Here is a 16,771-nt window from a genome sequence, read left to right on the forward strand (position 1 = left end):
CCCAAAGCGTTGCAGGGAGACATGTACAGGACTGCTTGAATGCAGGTGAGGACTGAGAGAAGAGAGGGGTGACGGGGCAGGGGGAGCGGGAGGAGGAGGAGGAGGATCGGTCAGAAAATGGGACTAGCGGAGGAGTCCTTCAGAACACAGAAGTCAGAGAGCTTCGAGCCTGACGAAGGGAAGGCCAAAGGAAAGTCTGGTGATGGGCCACTGGAGGGCAAATCAGCAGTTTTCTGTCTCCTCCAAGGAAAACGGCGGCACAGGCGAAAGCACAGCCCGAGTGGGAGTGCGCAGCCCCGCAGACAGGGGGACGGGTGCGGGGTGGGCGGAGGGAGACGTGGCGGAGCAGGTGCGCACGGCAGGTGCGGGGACCCGCGACTCAGGCCCAGAGCAGCTGCGCCATCTCCCTCTCCCCGCGTGGCCACAGAGATGCCACGTGCTTGGGCTCTGCTGCTGGTTCTATTCAAACCCAGCCCTGCCAATCACAGCTGGGTGGCCTCGGGTCACTTCACCTTCCCAAGCCAAGGCTCTCCAAACGGACACTGGCCTCGATGCCTGCGTTCTCGGTAGGCAGCCTGGTTCCCAGGAGTTGCTCAGTAAGCATTAGTTCTTCTGTACGAAGTAACTAGCAAGTGCTGTTACTGCTTGAAAACTGGGGAGCCGCCTGCCCGAGACAGAGGGGAAAGGGACGGTAGGAAGGCACCTGGGTGGACTTCCCTTGTCTCTGGAACAGAAAAAGACCCAAAGAGTCACCTCCCTCTGCGGAGGGGGAGGGCTTTATACTTGTGGCAGGAGAGGGCAGTAAGGGGGTGGGGGGCTGTTGTCCAGGGACCAGAGTCTGATGGTGGAGGAGGTACAATGGACCCAGAGCAGTCCCCGTTCATCGGGGACTTCTGTGCCCGGAGACATTAAGAAAGGACTTCTTAGGGGGCGCTTGGGTGGCTCAGTTGTTCAGTGTCTGCTTTCAGCTCAGGTCATGATCCTGGTCCTGGGATCGAGCCCCACATCCGGCTGGCTCCCTGCTCTGTGGGAAGCCTGCTTTCTCCTCTCCCACTCCCCCTGCTTGTTTTACTGTCTCTCTCTGTCAAATAAATAAATAAAATCTTTAGAAAAGAAAGGACTTCTCAGCAAGAGGCCTTAGGGGAGATGGCTGTGAAAACTCACACACTATTTGAAAGTGTCTGACAATCAGGTACGTTCTTGCCAGCTGGGAATGGCTTAGACATGAGTTGGGGGTAGGTCCTGGATTTCCAGGACCTTTCAATTCTCATATCCCATTGAACTTGAGTTCTTGCATTCTATAAAAATAGACTAGCCGGAACAGCGCAGAGCCATGGGGCTGACTTCACAAAGCTCTTGTGTTAGCATGACTTTGCTAAATGCTGCCCACACAGTCCCACCCACCAAGGCTGACTGAGCCCAGTGGCAGACACACGGGAGGCAGCCCCGGGGTTATAAATGGATGGGCACCTGGCCCAGAGAAGAGTGTCCAAATGCTTGCTCATGAAAATGGGCCATGCTAGCAGGAGTTCAGGAAGATCTGTCCATGAGGTAGTCCTCGCCGTGCGCATAGCCAACACGTCGTAACATTCTTTCTACAGGAGAGTGTGCAGCAAGTCCTGTCTTGAGACTTCCCAAACCTACCCCTATGTGCTGGCAGAAAACGGCAAAGCATAAATAACAACTGTTTATACCAAAGCTTTTGCAAAAGAGGAAAAAAGAAAACATAACTGAGTCTAGAGAGACAGAAATTATGGCGGCGCTGAGCTCAAAAGTAAACGCTCTTCGTCTGCAACGGAAGGTCAGAAGAAAAGATGACAGACAGCCAATATTCACGGGACACTAAGCAGCCCTTAACTCACTGCCTCACACTGAATCAGAGAGGGAGGGAGAACACGATGCCTTCTCTTCCTTTCACCCTCAATGAAACGGAAGCTCAAAGTCACCCCTACCGGAGCTAGTGACTGGTGATGGCAGAATTTTAATCCCTCAGTCCCTTAAGCCCTCCCCTCTGGGCCAGTTGCTCCAGCGAGGGCACGCTGGAGAGGTCCCGGACCCAGCATCTGCAGGAAAGGAGGTGGTTTGGGAAAGGGGTCCCTCCAAGGGAGCAGGAGGGGCAGAACTTTCTGGGAAGACTCAAGGACAAATGCAGGAAAGGAAACAGATCAAGCCCTGAGGGTATTTCTGGGCCAGCTGTCAGAAACAAAGGAAGCCCAGAGCCAGGCAGCAGCTGGAGCCAAACTGATGGGAGTAACTGGAAAGGCAGAGCAGGAGGGCCTGGGCTGTGCAGGCCCTGTACCTCTGCCTGGTCTCGGGCAGCAGACAGCCTGACTTCTGGGCACACACCTGCCAAGTGCTCAGCAGCCGCCGGAGCCTAGGACGCTGGGGACCTGGAACGTCCTGACTCATCTCTCCAGATGTACTTCCACCACCTTCATCTCACTGAGTCTTCAAAATCATACACAGGCACCTAAGTATGGTGCTTTGTATATTTTCCTACTGTGTCTAGTACAGAAAGCTTCTGGGTCCAAAAGAAAAACTTAAAAAGGGCACTGAACCAAATTAATTCACCCAGGTCTCTGTTTTCCACACCCAAGACTGTTTCTTTCTTTATTTTTTTAAGAGAGGGAGGTGGGGTGGGAGGAGCAGAGGGAGAGGGAGAGAGAGCACCCAAGCAGGCCCCATGCCTGGTGAAGAGCCTGACGTGGGGCTGGAGCTCATGACCCTGAGACCATGACCGGAGCCAAAATCCAGAGTCGGATGCTTAACCAACTGAGCCACCCAGGCGCCCCCCAAACCCAGCTTTTTAAAAAGAACCCACCAAGGCAATAATTAGCCAAGACGGGCATAATCAAGTGTTATCTCGTCAATGAGTTCTGAGCCCCAAAGTACTACCCATCCCTGCTAGAAAGAGCAGAATGAATGGTTTTCCCCTTCGGGGCCCAACAAATTAGACAGAGGCCCCATCAGTGCACAACACCCTCCCTAAATGGATAGGGAGACTAGCTCGTACCTAGCAACCTCTGGTCCAGGACGGGTGATCACAACACGGCACAGTCAAAGGGAACCCACAACCAAGCTGGCAAGCCTCAGACGGAACCTACGTGGCTGCTTTCATTCATTCAAGTGCTGATGGCGTAAAGAACAGAACAGAAAATGGGTTGCTAAGTGCAGAAGCAGAAGGAGAAAAGGAAGTTGGATGCAGACCCTGGCCCCATAGAACCATGGAGCCAGATTATACCCAGAAGAAAAGACTGGAGAACTAAGCAGCAGGCTGAGTGGTTCCTCTTCTGTGGGGGAGAACCCAGAAAGTCTACACCACAGGAATGAAGGGCTTGTATAAAGCTGGTGTAAAACCTGACGACTGTGTACTTAATACATACATATCTTTTTTTTCCTAAACCACCTGAAAGTAAGTTGCAACAGTTATGACCCTTTTTCTCAGAAATGTGTATGTTCTAAGAACAAAACCTTCCTTTATGACCAGCCCAATTATTGATGTTTTTTTTAAAGATGCAGTACCGGGGCACCCAGTGGCTCAGTCGGTTAAGCGTTTGCCTTCGGCTCAGGTCATGATCCCAGGGTCCTGGAATGGAGCCACAGGTTGGGCTCCCCGCTCAGCAGGGAGCCTGCTTCTCCCTCTCCCTCTGCCTGCCACTCCTCCTGCTTGGGTGCTCACTCTTTCTCTGTCAAAAAAATAAGCAAAACCTTTAAAGATGCAATACCGCTAACAGTATTCGGATCTTCCCAAGTCCCCTTTAGAGCAATCCTCTCCCCTCCAATTGGGCCCCAGTCCTGCACCAGATGCCACGTGTCTTCAGCCACCTTATCACCTTCTCCTGGAAGGGTTCCATAGCCTTTCTCTGTCATATGCAGCCCTAATAGGGGTGAAGGCACAGACCCTCTGCTCTGTGGGAGGCTCCCCCATTTCTGTCCATCTGATCATCTGTCCATGCTCTGACCAATGTCTGCATTATAGGCAGGATGCCCCCAGGAGGGTGCGGGTCCTTGGCAGGACTCCCTAGGAGGCACCTGGCATCGGTCTCCTCCAGGGCCAGTGATGTCACATAGGACGGCTACATGCTCAAGCTAATGTCAGGGCTCTTTGTCCCTGAGACAGACATTGTCTATGTGGAGATCCCGGACTATGCAAGTCTTTGGTTGCCCAGCAGGCTTGCACCCGGTGGTGAGTCAGGCACTTCCACAGGGGTTGCACAGTGAAGGTTTTCCAACTTCATCCTTCCCTCTGTGTGTTGGTCAGCATTGTACTGGAGAGAGGAATTTCCCCTTCCCCCGTTTCTAACCAGCTCTGTGCCCTTTAACATGTGCCCCGTGGTTCCTGGGCACCCTGCACCTGTGGCACAGATTTCTGGGTTCTTCTTGTACTTTCCCTGCCCCAGCCCTGCCACTGGTCCTGTCTTCAGGGAGCCCTTGGTTCCTCTTAGTAGGTAAAACAATTCCTAACCAGGATATGGATACAAGATGTGGTCACTGCTACTGGGGTGTCACTGCTCCTTGCTGCCTGCAACAGATGCAGCGAGGAAACCAGTGTGTGTGTGTGTGTGTGTGTGAGAGAGAGAGAGAGAGAGAGAGAAAGAGTGAGAGAGTGAGAGAAAGAGTGAGAGAAAGAGAGTGTGTGTGTGAGAGAGAGAGAGAGAGTGAGAGAGAAAGAGTGAGAGAGAGAGTGTGTGTGTGTGAGAGAGAAAGAGAAAGAATGAGAGAGAGAGAGAGAGAGAGAGAGTGTGTGTGTGTGTGTGTGAGAGAGAGAGTGTGTGTGTGTGTGTGTTTATTCTAATTCCAGTATACACCCCTGGCCTCCCCCAGTCCGTATTTGCATCTTCTGTCTTTTACAGTGAGACTCCTAGATTCCAAATAGACCAACAGAGTTACCCATTTTCTCAATGTGAAAATGCACACAAACAATTTCAGAATTTTTAAAGCCAATGCATCTTCTGATGTTCATTTTAAAAGGCTTCCTCCGGATGCTGTGTCAATAACTGCCCATCCAGGGTCAAGAACAGAAGCAGACACCGGTCAGGAGTCTAGCACAACAGCACAGCGGAGACACGGTCTGCAAAAGCAGACCCAGCGCACAGCGGCCTCCAGCCTCTTCTACTATTGCCTCTCGGCACGGCGTGAGCCCAAAGGCACAGGGTGTGCGAAAGGCAGAGAAATGCAAAAGGCCAGATGGAAGGCAGAGAAAGAAACAAACACGAACATCTCTGCTATCTTGCCACTGCTGTGTTAAAAAGAACAGGAAACTCACACATCTGTTCCTAGAGCAGGAACCAAACAGCAACGATGCCGATAAAAACACGAGCATGATGGCGGGGGCCGTAAGGAAGGCTGCGGAGTTGGCGCAACAAGACTGAAAAGCAAAACGCACGAAAGCTAGAGGGAACCGCGTGACGGCACTTCTAAAACACGGCGCGTGGCCGGGGAGCCCAGAGGAAGAGCCTGGGCCGAGTGGGCACCACGGACACGCCGAGATGGAAGAACAGAGGTGACCCCCCCATTCCGCTGGCATTCCCCTGGATGCTGAGCACATGCAAGCTACTTCCCATCACAGAATCGCCTGCAAGAGGAGGGCAGGAGTCATTTATTAAACACTACGATTAAGTAGGAATTAGAAGCTCTCGTTTAATCCCATAAAAAGAGCCTACAGACTCTTTAACCAAGTTATCATTTGGTTCCATTCGTCTGAGGCAGAAATGAGGCTCCGAGTAACTTCCAAAGTCAGACAGCGGGTACTCGGTACAGGTGCGACACAATCCCAAGTGTGAGGGCCCCACTCTTTTCTGGGCATGACGGCAGCCTGGGAATGAGGGAGCAGTGGGGAGAGAGGGTGGAGGCAGGGCAGGGAAGCAGGGGAGAAGGACAGGTGCGCAATGCCAGGCCAGCCAAAGACACAAGAAGCAGCAGGGAAGGGCCAGGCTCCGTGTCCCCAGCAGCCTGGGCCTGAGCTCCAAGTTCATGAGAAAGCGTCACCAAAAACCACAGGGCCAACATACAGCCCCAGGTGGCCAACGGCTGGTGAGTGAAGACCTACCCCAAGCACCTAATGCTGTTTTGTGCGGAGTAGGAAGATGGCTGGAGAGGGGCAGATGAGGAGACCACGGGCACAGACTTGGCTCAGCAGAAGCGGCGGCTGGAGGCATGCAGGGGAAGGGCCAGCGCAGAGACTGTACCACCACAAGGGCCACAGCGGCAACCGGACATGTGAGAGCCGGGATTACGTTCTGGTGGCCACGCCAGACGTGCCACACCTCTGCCTGAGGAAATGCGGTCTTGATTTATGCACTGTTAGAGGGCGCAGCGCGGAAATGAGACGTCCTTTCAAAATGACCACGAGAAATGGATGCTGCCCCAAAAAGGAGGCCGGGGGTCTGAGGTCAGCTTAAGAAAAATGCCAAAAGATACAGAGACATGTGTGCCTTTGTCACATCCTGTGTTACTTTCTTCAGTGTGCCTGGAAAGATCTGAATGTCACCTGTACTGGCTGGTTTACTTCTCGGTCTTTCTTCTCCAGCCCTAGAACACCTTTGCCCCCAAATCCCACCGTGGATGACTGAGATCTTAGATTTGACGGGGCCACAGCCTGAGACTCGACCCAATGTTAAGTCCCTCTGCCACCTCCTCACCCTCGGTGATGGCTTTGAAAAGCTAGCTTTTGGGGTTCTGGCAACAAAGGAACCTACTGTGAGAAGGCCTTCGGTGTCTCACTCGGGGAATATATCCGAGATTGGTGACTCCAATAAAATGAAAAGAGCTTGGAACGACTGTTACTATTCTTGAGATAACTGGTCATGAGACTTCTTTGCAAATACAAAGACATTCTAAGTAGACCAACCCGGGTTTCAGGGCGAATGCTCTTTTCTCAGGAAACCTTAGAAAAGAAGAGACATTCAAGTTCCTCCGAGCTGGGTATTTAATGGCACAGGGCCTTTGTGCGAGCACCACAGCAGAGAGAGCCATGGACCCCCCCTCCCCAAGTGCTCTGTGCTTCCTGCATCTGTTCCAGGGCAACAGCACAGATGTTCTACCTAAGGTACTCAGAACTCGTCGGTGAGCAAGGACTCACTGGGCATGACTATGTCCATGGTGCTATGCGGGACATGGGGGATTCTAAGGTAAAGAAGACAAGGTCCCTGTCCTCAAAGCGCTTACAGCCCAGTGGAGGAGGCCAAGACAATGACACTAATGACTCAGAGACAGAGCAAACTGCATATAGGCAATGGCTAGGCCATGGCAGTTGTTCCCATTTGAAGGGAGGACAACCCAGGCTGGGGAACCAGCACAAGCAGATACTGGAGTCTTTCGAGTTCCCAGCTCATTATGAAGGGGAGCAGACCACTGTGCCTGGAACACAGAGCCCAGCCGGCATCAGGGAAAGGACGTCCTTGCAGACTTGTTTCTGTGGTGCTGGCAGGGAGGGTTGGGTGGGGGGTGGGGGTAGGGGAGGAAGCTGTGTTTTAATGTCCTTGGGGCTGTCCTCTGCACAGAGTGGTCCTGATGACCCGCAAAACCCCAAGTGCTGGGCTGAGAAGGGCTAGCCATGACCTTAGCAGAGCAGACCGCCCCCGCCGCCGACCCCAGCAGGAATGCAAGCGGTGGGGAGGAAGCCCCAGAGCAGCGGGGCCCACGCCCTGGCACAAGCGAGCAGCTTTGGTGCTGGGTACGAGCTTGCCCCACTCTCCCTCCGCTACTCCTCACTCTGGGATCAGAGCTGCTCTCCCACCAGGCTCCGCGGGCCCCTGGCCGGTTATCCGACCTCCGTGGCCCTTAGCTCCTCATCCGCCGGGGACACCTGTGCCAGGGTATGGTTAGCCGCCAATCTCCCCAAACGCCTGCCCAGCCCCAGATGGGAGTCCGGTGCTCACTGGGCTGAGCAACCTCATCCTCACAGCCCTGTGAGATGGGCTCCATGACGCCCCGTGTCACTGAGGAGGAAACCGTGCGACAGAGAAGTTATGCAACTCGTCCGCGGTGCATGTGTCACCCGCAAGGACAAGCCCAGGCGGTCTGCCTCCAAAACTCACATCCTTTTTTTTTTTTTTTTTAAAGATTTCATTCAACTATTTGAGAGAGAAAGTGATAGCAAAAGGTCGAGTGGGAGGAGGGGCAGGGTGGGAAGGAGAAGCAGGCTGCCCACTGAGCAGGGAGCCTGATGCGGGACTAGATCTCAGGACCCTGGAATCACGATCTGAGCCGAAGGCAGATGCTTAACTGACAGCCACCCAAGTGCCCCCAAAACTCACATCTTAAATGCTATCCCACAGTCTCTCGAAAGTGAACAACACATAACTGTCTGGCAGGACTGAGGCCCGGCAAGCACTGTGCTCGGAGGACTAGCACACAGGCGGCGCGGGTCTGTGGTGGCTTCACAGGGTAAAGGAGTATGACTCAAACAAAGTCCGCCAGGAACGCTTCAAACCCAACAGTAAGAAAACAACTCAATTAACAATGGGCCCAAGACCTTAACAGGCACCGCACCAAAGAGCATATGCAGATGGAAAATAAGTGCATGGAAAGGGTCTCCACATGTCACCGGAGACGTGCAAATCAAAACAGGGTACTGGTGCCCGCCTATTATGATGGCGAAAATCTGGAACACTGACAATCCCAAATGCTGGCAGGAACACGGAGCAAGAGGAATGCTCATTCACTGCGACCAGGAATGCAAACACACAGGGGTCCTGAGGGTCCTGGGAGCGCAGTCTCTTACCAAACTAAACATACTATTTCCACACCATCCGGCAATGGTGCTCCTTCGTATTTCCCCAAAGGACTTGAAAACTCATGTTGACGCACAAACTGCACGTTGCTATTTACAGCAGCTTTGCTTACAATCGCCAAAACTCGGAGGCAACCAAGAAGTTCTTCAGCAGGGAAACGGAGAAGCTGTGGTACAGCGAGACAGCAGGATAGCACTAAAACGAAATGAGCCATCCAGCTACAAAAAGGCATGCAAGAATCCCCAATGTATATGACCAAGTGAAAGAAGCCAATGGGAACAGGCTGTACGGCTCCAACTCCATGAGACTGTGGAAAAGGCCCAAGTACAGACACAGGAAAACCAGCAGTGGTTGCCAGGGCTTTGGGGGTAGGGCTCGAATAAGCACAGCACAGAGGACTTTCTGGGTAGCAAAAACACTCTGCATGACACCATAATGATGGACACATGTCACTCATGGTTCTTCCAAGCTCACGGAATACACCTCTTGTGGGGGACGATGCTGATGAGGAGGAGGGCCAGGCATGGGGGGGCAGGGGCTATCTAGCAGATCTCCCGACCTCCTGTCAGTTTCGCTTTGAACAAAAAAACGCTCTAAAAAAGTAAAGCCTTCGTTACAAAATGCAAGCATGTGTGCATATCTGTGCACACCCAGGAGCTGTTAACCCTGGTCTGAACGACAGCAGGGGAAGGCAGGCTTTCAGCGCAGGGGCAGGTGGCATTTCCTTCTGTGGGCCCCCCTCTGGGGCCCAGGCCAGGCCTGCCCAGAACTGCAGCTTTCACAGGCACATCCACCGCAGAAGGGGCTTCCTGCTGGTGGGTGATGAGTGCCAACTGCTGGCCACCCTCCCCCCAGGACCAGGCTTCCACGGCTGTTTGCACCCACCCCTTCCTCTCCACCCCAGGCTAGGCCAGGCTTCCAAAGTGCCCACAAAGCCACTGCCCCCCACCCCCAACAGAGCCGCTGCCGGGGACCAGCTTGGGTCCTTCCCAGATGGGCTCCCGCATCCCAGGAGAGGCAAGCGAGCCCCCACATGCTCATAGAGCACCTGGCAGTGGCCCCCAGTTAACTCTAATAAGCCATCTACCCAAAGTACCACAACAGAATCCAGGAGCCCTATAACCGTCCCCGTCCTTCCAGGGCCACAGAGACCATCGGTCCCCCAAGTTCCCTGCAGTTGCCCCTGACTAGCGTCTCCGCAAGGCCAGGCCATTCTCACGGTGCACCTGGGGTGAGGTTTTAACATAGAGATTTCTTTTTTTTTTTTTTTTTTAAGATTTTTATTTATTTATTTGACACAGAGAGAGATCACAAGTAGGCAGAGAGGCAGACAGAGAGAGAGGGGGAAGCAGGCTCCCCACTGAGTAGAGAGCCCGATGCAGGGCTCAATCCCAGGACCCTGGGATCATGACCTGAGCCAAAGGCAGAAGCTTTAACCCACTGAGCCACCCAGGCGCCCCTGGGGTGAGGTTTTAAAATGCCTCCCAGATTACATCACGTAGACCTAAAAGCCCTCTGACCGCTAAGAATGTTCTGGAAGAACCTGACCATCCAAACGCCGCGGGCACGCCCCGACCGGGCCGCTGCCCACCTCTCACATGGGCACCCTCACTCTTCCCCCTCCATCCACAAGCCCCAGGAACCCGGACCCTGTCCTCTTCCCCCGAGAAACCACATCCGCTTTTCCCCAAGAGGCTTCACACAGGCCTAAAGCCATCCCCAATGGGCCCCACGGGCTGAGGCTCCCCCCAATCCCAGGGCACCGGTTCCAGAACACTTCCCACAGCCAGGAGCAGGTGGCAGTGCCTGGGAAGCCATCCCCCTACCCCCAGGCCGGGCCGCAAGCTGCCCGCCTTCTTCAGCCAGAGCTCCTGGTGCCCTGGACTGGCCCGACAGAGCACCAGAAGGATGAGAACGCGACTTCCTTGGGGTCGAGAGGTGCGAAAGAGTCCCGACCTTAAGAAGAGGCATGACCCACAGCGCCCAAGTCAGGAGGGGCCTGGAGGGCATCTGGTAACTAATTTTAGTCCACTGTCCTCCTGTTGCAAGGCTGACAGTGGGTCTCAGCCAGATGCCCTCCAGGGCACACGTGCTCCGCACAGGGGCTCCTCACTAGGAAGCAGTAACGGCGTTCCTTCCCTTCTTCACACGGCACCAGCTTTCCGCTCGGGAATTCGCTGTGTGCGACAAAGGAAACCGGAAGCATAAAGGCTTAGGGAGACTGATGCCTTGCTGTGAAGAAGGATTTCAACATCATCAGACTCTCCTTCCTCGAAGGGACGCGGAGGGAGGGACAGGAGCCTTCTGAGCCACTCCTGGGTCTGAGCCTCCCAGGCCCGTCTCAGGAGCACCTAAGCAGGAGGGCGAGCTGGGGAGAAGCTCGAGGCCTCTCATCTCAGCTGTGCTGGTTGATGGCTCAACATGACATTGCAAAACACTTCCAGACTGCAGAAGCCTAATGTACCCCACCTGCGGTGCCAACCAGCACATACGAAACTGGAAGCTGGCCTCCTTCCACATACTCTCTCACTCGACAGGCATCATTTTGTTTTGCAAAGAAAACCTGGTCAAAGGAGCGGTGAGCCTCCCCGAATGAGGGAACAGAACTTCTCTGCTTTCTGAAACCCTAAGAACTTTACACGTGATCATCGAATGCGCAGCACATGTTAACATTTAAAAGAAAGGCTTTCGAAAAAACATCTTTACAGTTCCCAATAGATATTTGCTAGTTTTGCTCGTTAACCAAACTTAAGCAAACTTGAGAGGAAAATGTTGCTATTTTGTTTTTTTTTTTTTGTTTTTTTTTTAATTTCAGCTTAAAACACATACAAAGAAATAGTTAAGATAGCCTGGGGAGATTTCATAAGGCAATGATAACCAGCTGAGACGTCCTGGGCTCTCTAAGATCAGATACACACAAAAGCATGAGTAGGTAGGCTGGAAAGAATGCGCAGCCCCTAGAACACTACGAAGGGTTACAGCCAGAGCCCAGAACCACATCTTGTGAAATCTCGGTGCAAATAGGGAACTACAAACCAAAACAGTGAGATGCTGTTTTAATGAGAACAGCGAAGAGAAAACTCTGAAAACATCAAGCGTGAGTAAAGCAGTGGGGAAGGCCAGCTCCCCTCCATTGCTGGTAGGAGCGGCAGGTGATATTCCGGGAGCGCCTGCAAGTACATTTTACGTTTGGAATGTGCCCACTCTGTGCTCCTCTGACTGCCAATTCCACCCTCCCGTTTGACCCTGGAGCAACGGGTCTCCAAGTGCGGTCTGGAACCTGAGACTCTCCCAGGAAGGTTGTGATGGTAAGCCTATTTTCACAATAACACTAGGTTTTATTTGTCTTCTTAGTCTCATTCTCTTATGAGCTTATACAGTGGAGTTTCTAGAGGCTACTCACATGGGATATTACCACATGAATAAAAAGCAGATGTGAGAGTCAGTGGTCTATTAAGTCAGACAGTAAGAAGATTTGGTACAAATGAAAAACAACGCCACTCTTACAAAGTTCTTGTCTTTGAAGTTGTTTTTAAAAATATGTATGTTGACTTACCTTAAATTGTTTTTTAATTTCCCCAGTTTTAATTTTCAACATGAAAAATACCGACAGATACAATCCACAAAGAAAAGTTCTTTGGAATCTTTAAGAGAATTTACGAGTGTGAAATGTAAAGGGGTCGCGAGACCAAAAAGTCCGAGAGCCACTGATCTAGAGAAACACATTTTACATGAGGAAGCACGTCCAAGGACACTCCTGAACCACTGCGTACAGTAGGAAAATGCAGAATGAACGTACCTGACCCCTAACAGAATGGTTAATTGAACTGGGGCGTAGTCACACTGTGGAAAATTACTCCACACCTAAAAAGAATGAGGCAGATCTACATGCACCAACATGAAAAGATCTCTAGGACACACTGCAGATAAATGCACAAATTGCAAGCTAATAATACACGGCATAATATTTTGTTAAAAATTTAATAATAATAAAATACAAGTAAAATCCCGTTTTTCCACAGGAACCCAGAGCGGCCTAAAACACTAACAAACAGTAAAGGTAGTTACCTCTGAGAAAGAGACCAAGGGTAGGTGTGACCAAAAAAGGGCAGGGCTTTAATTTTCTTACTGCCTGAACTTGAACACAGACACACACACACAGAGACTTACAGACATGTGGCAAATTAAAATTTTGTATGGAGGAAGCTGCCTCCACTATCATACCAGCGGCAGGTGGTGGGAGACTTGGGCTGGTTGGAGCAGGCCACAGCCTGTCTCACCGGCCATAACCTGTCCCATCCGTGGAGGCACTGAGGCAACAGACAGCCTATTCATCCTTCCTCCTGGAATATTCACCGCTTTCCAAACCAATTTCGAAGTTGTAATTCTTTTCAGAACCCATTCATAATCAATTACAACTTCCTGTAATCACAAAGACAGTAGTCATAGCAGTGATCAAAATACAGAAGGTTAAGTAGCTTTTAATAACACCCCGAAATGTAGCAATGTACGGGTTCTTATAACTAGCAAAAAGAAATGTGTCCAGGGATTGGACCTGACAAGTTCCCAATAGGATCCCAGTAAGGGACCTGTTGGTAATGATCATCTTCCTATAATTCAGTAGCATTCTAAATATTCACTGTATCGTAAGGAATTTATCTGCAACAATCTGAGCTAGGCAAGTGGGATACTTCAACTACGAGCTATGCCTTGGACTCCTTGCTCATGGTTCCAGTATTCCCTGATTTTATTTATTTAATTTACCCAGGTATCTCCTTATATCTAGAAACAAGCCAGGATGAAAGCAGTAACAGGATGGTGTGCTATTTTATGAGAATTCATAGACCACTGGAACAATACAAACAGCTCTAAAACAGGCTAAGTCACATAAGAGTTCATAATAAAAAAACCACCGTAGACCCATGGGTAAGTAACAGATACCTCAGCAAAGAACAATAGAGACATTATCAGCTAAAGCCTTGACTTACACCATCAGAAGACCCAAGCAGACGAAAGAGGTACATGTTAAAATCATCAAAGGTAATTAGAAGAAAACTAAATGGATGTTTAACTGTCCTAAGGAGGAGCTACACTGGTCTAATGAAAACGAAATTGAAGAAATAAAAAAATGAAAAGATGGGACCGTTTTGACAAGTTAAAATAATACCTGCTCATCAAAACCAGCCACAGCCACAATTTAAAGATAACTGACAACTGGAAAGGAAGGTATCTGCCGTAAAGGACAGTCCCCAAGTATGTGAAACTATGTTAGCTCTTAGTTAATAAAATACACTGAGAAACCAACAACCCCTTTGAAAGACAAGCAAAAGACATGAACAATTCAGAGAATGATGCAAATGGTAAAAGTACATATGGAAAAACGTTCAATGCCGTAACCGAATAAATGTGACCTGAAATGATGGCGGACCTTTATCCATCTACTAAACTGTCAAGGACAGTCACCACCTGCCGTGGACAGAAGGGAGATGGGCTCTCTTCCTGCTGGTGGAAGTGGTGGGGACGATCCTTCTGGAGGGTGGCCTGCCACACCGGAGTCCTGAAAATGTGCACATCGGCCTCATAATTACATACACGATTTGCTGAAATACTGAAATCTTCATAGGGAAGAGGGTTCTGTTCAGGTGTATTCCCCACAGTGCTATTTATATCAGCGAAAACATTGTGAAAGGGCTAAACTTTGATACTCCGATTCAATGTTCAATTTTGTAGACAACAAAAAGCAAGCTTAAGAAAATGGTAAGGTTGGGGGCGGGGATGCCTGGGTGGCTCAGTCTGTTGGGCATCTGCCTTCGGCTCATTCATGATCCCAGGGTCCTGGGATCAAGCACCACATCAGGCTCCCTGCCTACAGGGAGGCTGCTCTCCTTCTCCAACCTGCTTGTGCTCTCTCTCACTATCTCTAATAAAAATAAATAAAATCTTAAAAAAAAAAAAGAATATGGTAAGATGGCTCTGATTTAGTGTTTGATTTTTGTAAGAAGTAGAAGCTGTCAGCTGTCTATACATAAAAAGCCTCGGGGGTAAATACACCAAACTGTAACAGTGGCTATCTCTAGTGGTGAGATTACTGCCCTTCTCTCTTCTGTATCTTCCATGTTTTTGACACTAAGCTCTGTCTTTATCATCAGATTAAAAAAACACACAAATTCAGAGAAAAAGGAGCACAAGCTTTAGAGAAGATGAATAAATACATGAGAATGAAAACCCCTTTCCCCAACATACACCTGTACCCCGTGGAGAACCAGGCTGGCCTCAGTACTCTGCAGGCTCGGTCTAGGTCCCTCCCCCCAAACCCCCACACTGCCATGCCATCTCCATCCCCACACTGCCTGCCTTGCTCTGCCAGGGCGCACTGGGCGTGACACTCCCAAACTGCCTCCCCTTTTCCACTGTGGACCAACTCACTGCCTGAGTTAAGCGTTTGAGCAAAAAGCAATCCAAGGAAGCAACTGGCGGAAGAAGAGGGGCTTATGTGATTTTTTTTTAAAGGATATTGCTAATCCAAACTTGGAATCTGCAAACGTTCCAAGATGTACTTTCATTTTTTGCTAGTGGTGGAAATTCCATCTATTAGGAAAGAACAGACTTTCTCCCAGTTTCATTTTCCTTTCTTCTTTTTTTCTTGGGGCATGGGTGGGGAGACACAGGAAAGGGGGTAATCATCAAACAGGACTCTTCTATTTACTAGGTCTCTTCAAGTCAGGGGACAGGGGACGCTGAAACCAAAGAAAGACACGGGGGTTCCTTTTTATCCACCTCCTCGCCAACTTGTTATTTTTTTGTTTCTCTGATTTTAGCCATTGTGGCAGGTACAAGGTAATGCCTCATCGTGGTTTTTATTTGCCCTTCCCCAATGCTGAGTGATGCTGAGCATGTTTTCATGTGTCTGTTGGCCACATGGATGTCTTCTTTGAAGAAATGTCGGTTCATGTCTTCTGCCCATTTTTAATCAGACTGTTCTTTTTGAGGGGTGTTGAGTTGTATAAATTCTTCATGTATTTTGGATATTAACCTCTTAACAGATAGATCATTTGCAAATATCTTCTCCCATTCGCACGTTGTCTTTTTGTTTTGTTGATGGTTTCCTTGTCTGAGCAAAAGCTTCTTATTTTGATGTAATCCCAATAGTTGATTCTTGCTTTTATTTCCCTTGCCTTAGGAGACATACCTAGAAAAATGTTGCTATGGCTGATGTCAAAGAAATCACTGCCTATGTTCTGTTCAAGGATTTTATTATTTCAGGTCTCCCATTTAGGTCTTTAATCCATTTTGAGCTTATTTTTGTGGATGGTGTTAGAAATTGGCTCAGTTTCACTCTTTTGCTCATAGCTGTCCAGTTTTCCCAGCACCATTTACTGAAGACCTTGTCTTTTCCCCATTGTAAAACTGACACAGTCACTATGGGAAACAGTATGGAGGGTCCTCCAAAAACTAAAAATAAAAGTGTCATATGATCCAATAATTCCAATATTGGATATCTGCCCAAAGAAAACAAAAACACTAATTTGAAAAGATATACGTACCCCTATGTTTACTGCAGCATCATTTATAATAGTTAAGTTATGGAAGCAACCCACGTGTTCACCAACACACACACACACAGGAATATTACGTAGCCATAAGAAAGGAAGAGCTCTTACCCCTTATGACAACATGGATGGACCTGGCGGGTATTATGCTAAGTGAAATAAATCGGACCAAGAAAGAGAAATGTCCTATGACTTCACTCAGATGTGAAATCTAAAAAACAAAGGAATAAACAAATAAAAAGCAGAACACACCTATAAATACAGAAAACAAACTGTTGTCAGAGAGAAGGGGGTTGGGGGGAGTGGCAAAATGGGTGAAGGGGAATGGGAGACAGGGTTCCAGTTATGGAATGAATAAGTCACGGGAAGAGAAGGTACAACACAGGGAATACAGTCAATGTTACTGTAATTGCAAATCACTATGTTGTACACCTGAAACTAACATAACACTGTATGTCAACTCTACTCAAATAAAAAAAAATTAAA

At 49.7% G+C, this 16,771-nt stretch overlaps 1 protein-coding gene across 2 annotated transcripts in view; it reads right to left on the bottom strand.

The window, feature by feature from the left end:
- PANX1 (pannexin 1) overlaps positions 1 to 16,771 on the bottom strand; it is a 43,340-nt gene that overhangs the window by 18,508 nt on the left and 8,061 nt on the right. The gene's annotated exons all lie outside the window — the stretch shown is intronic.

This window comes from Neovison vison, chromosome 7 (genome assembly GCF_020171115.1).
Source record: "Neovison vison isolate M4711 chromosome 7, ASM_NN_V1, whole genome shotgun sequence".
Lineage (NCBI taxonomy): Eukaryota > Metazoa > Chordata > Mammalia > Carnivora > Mustelidae > Neogale > Neogale vison.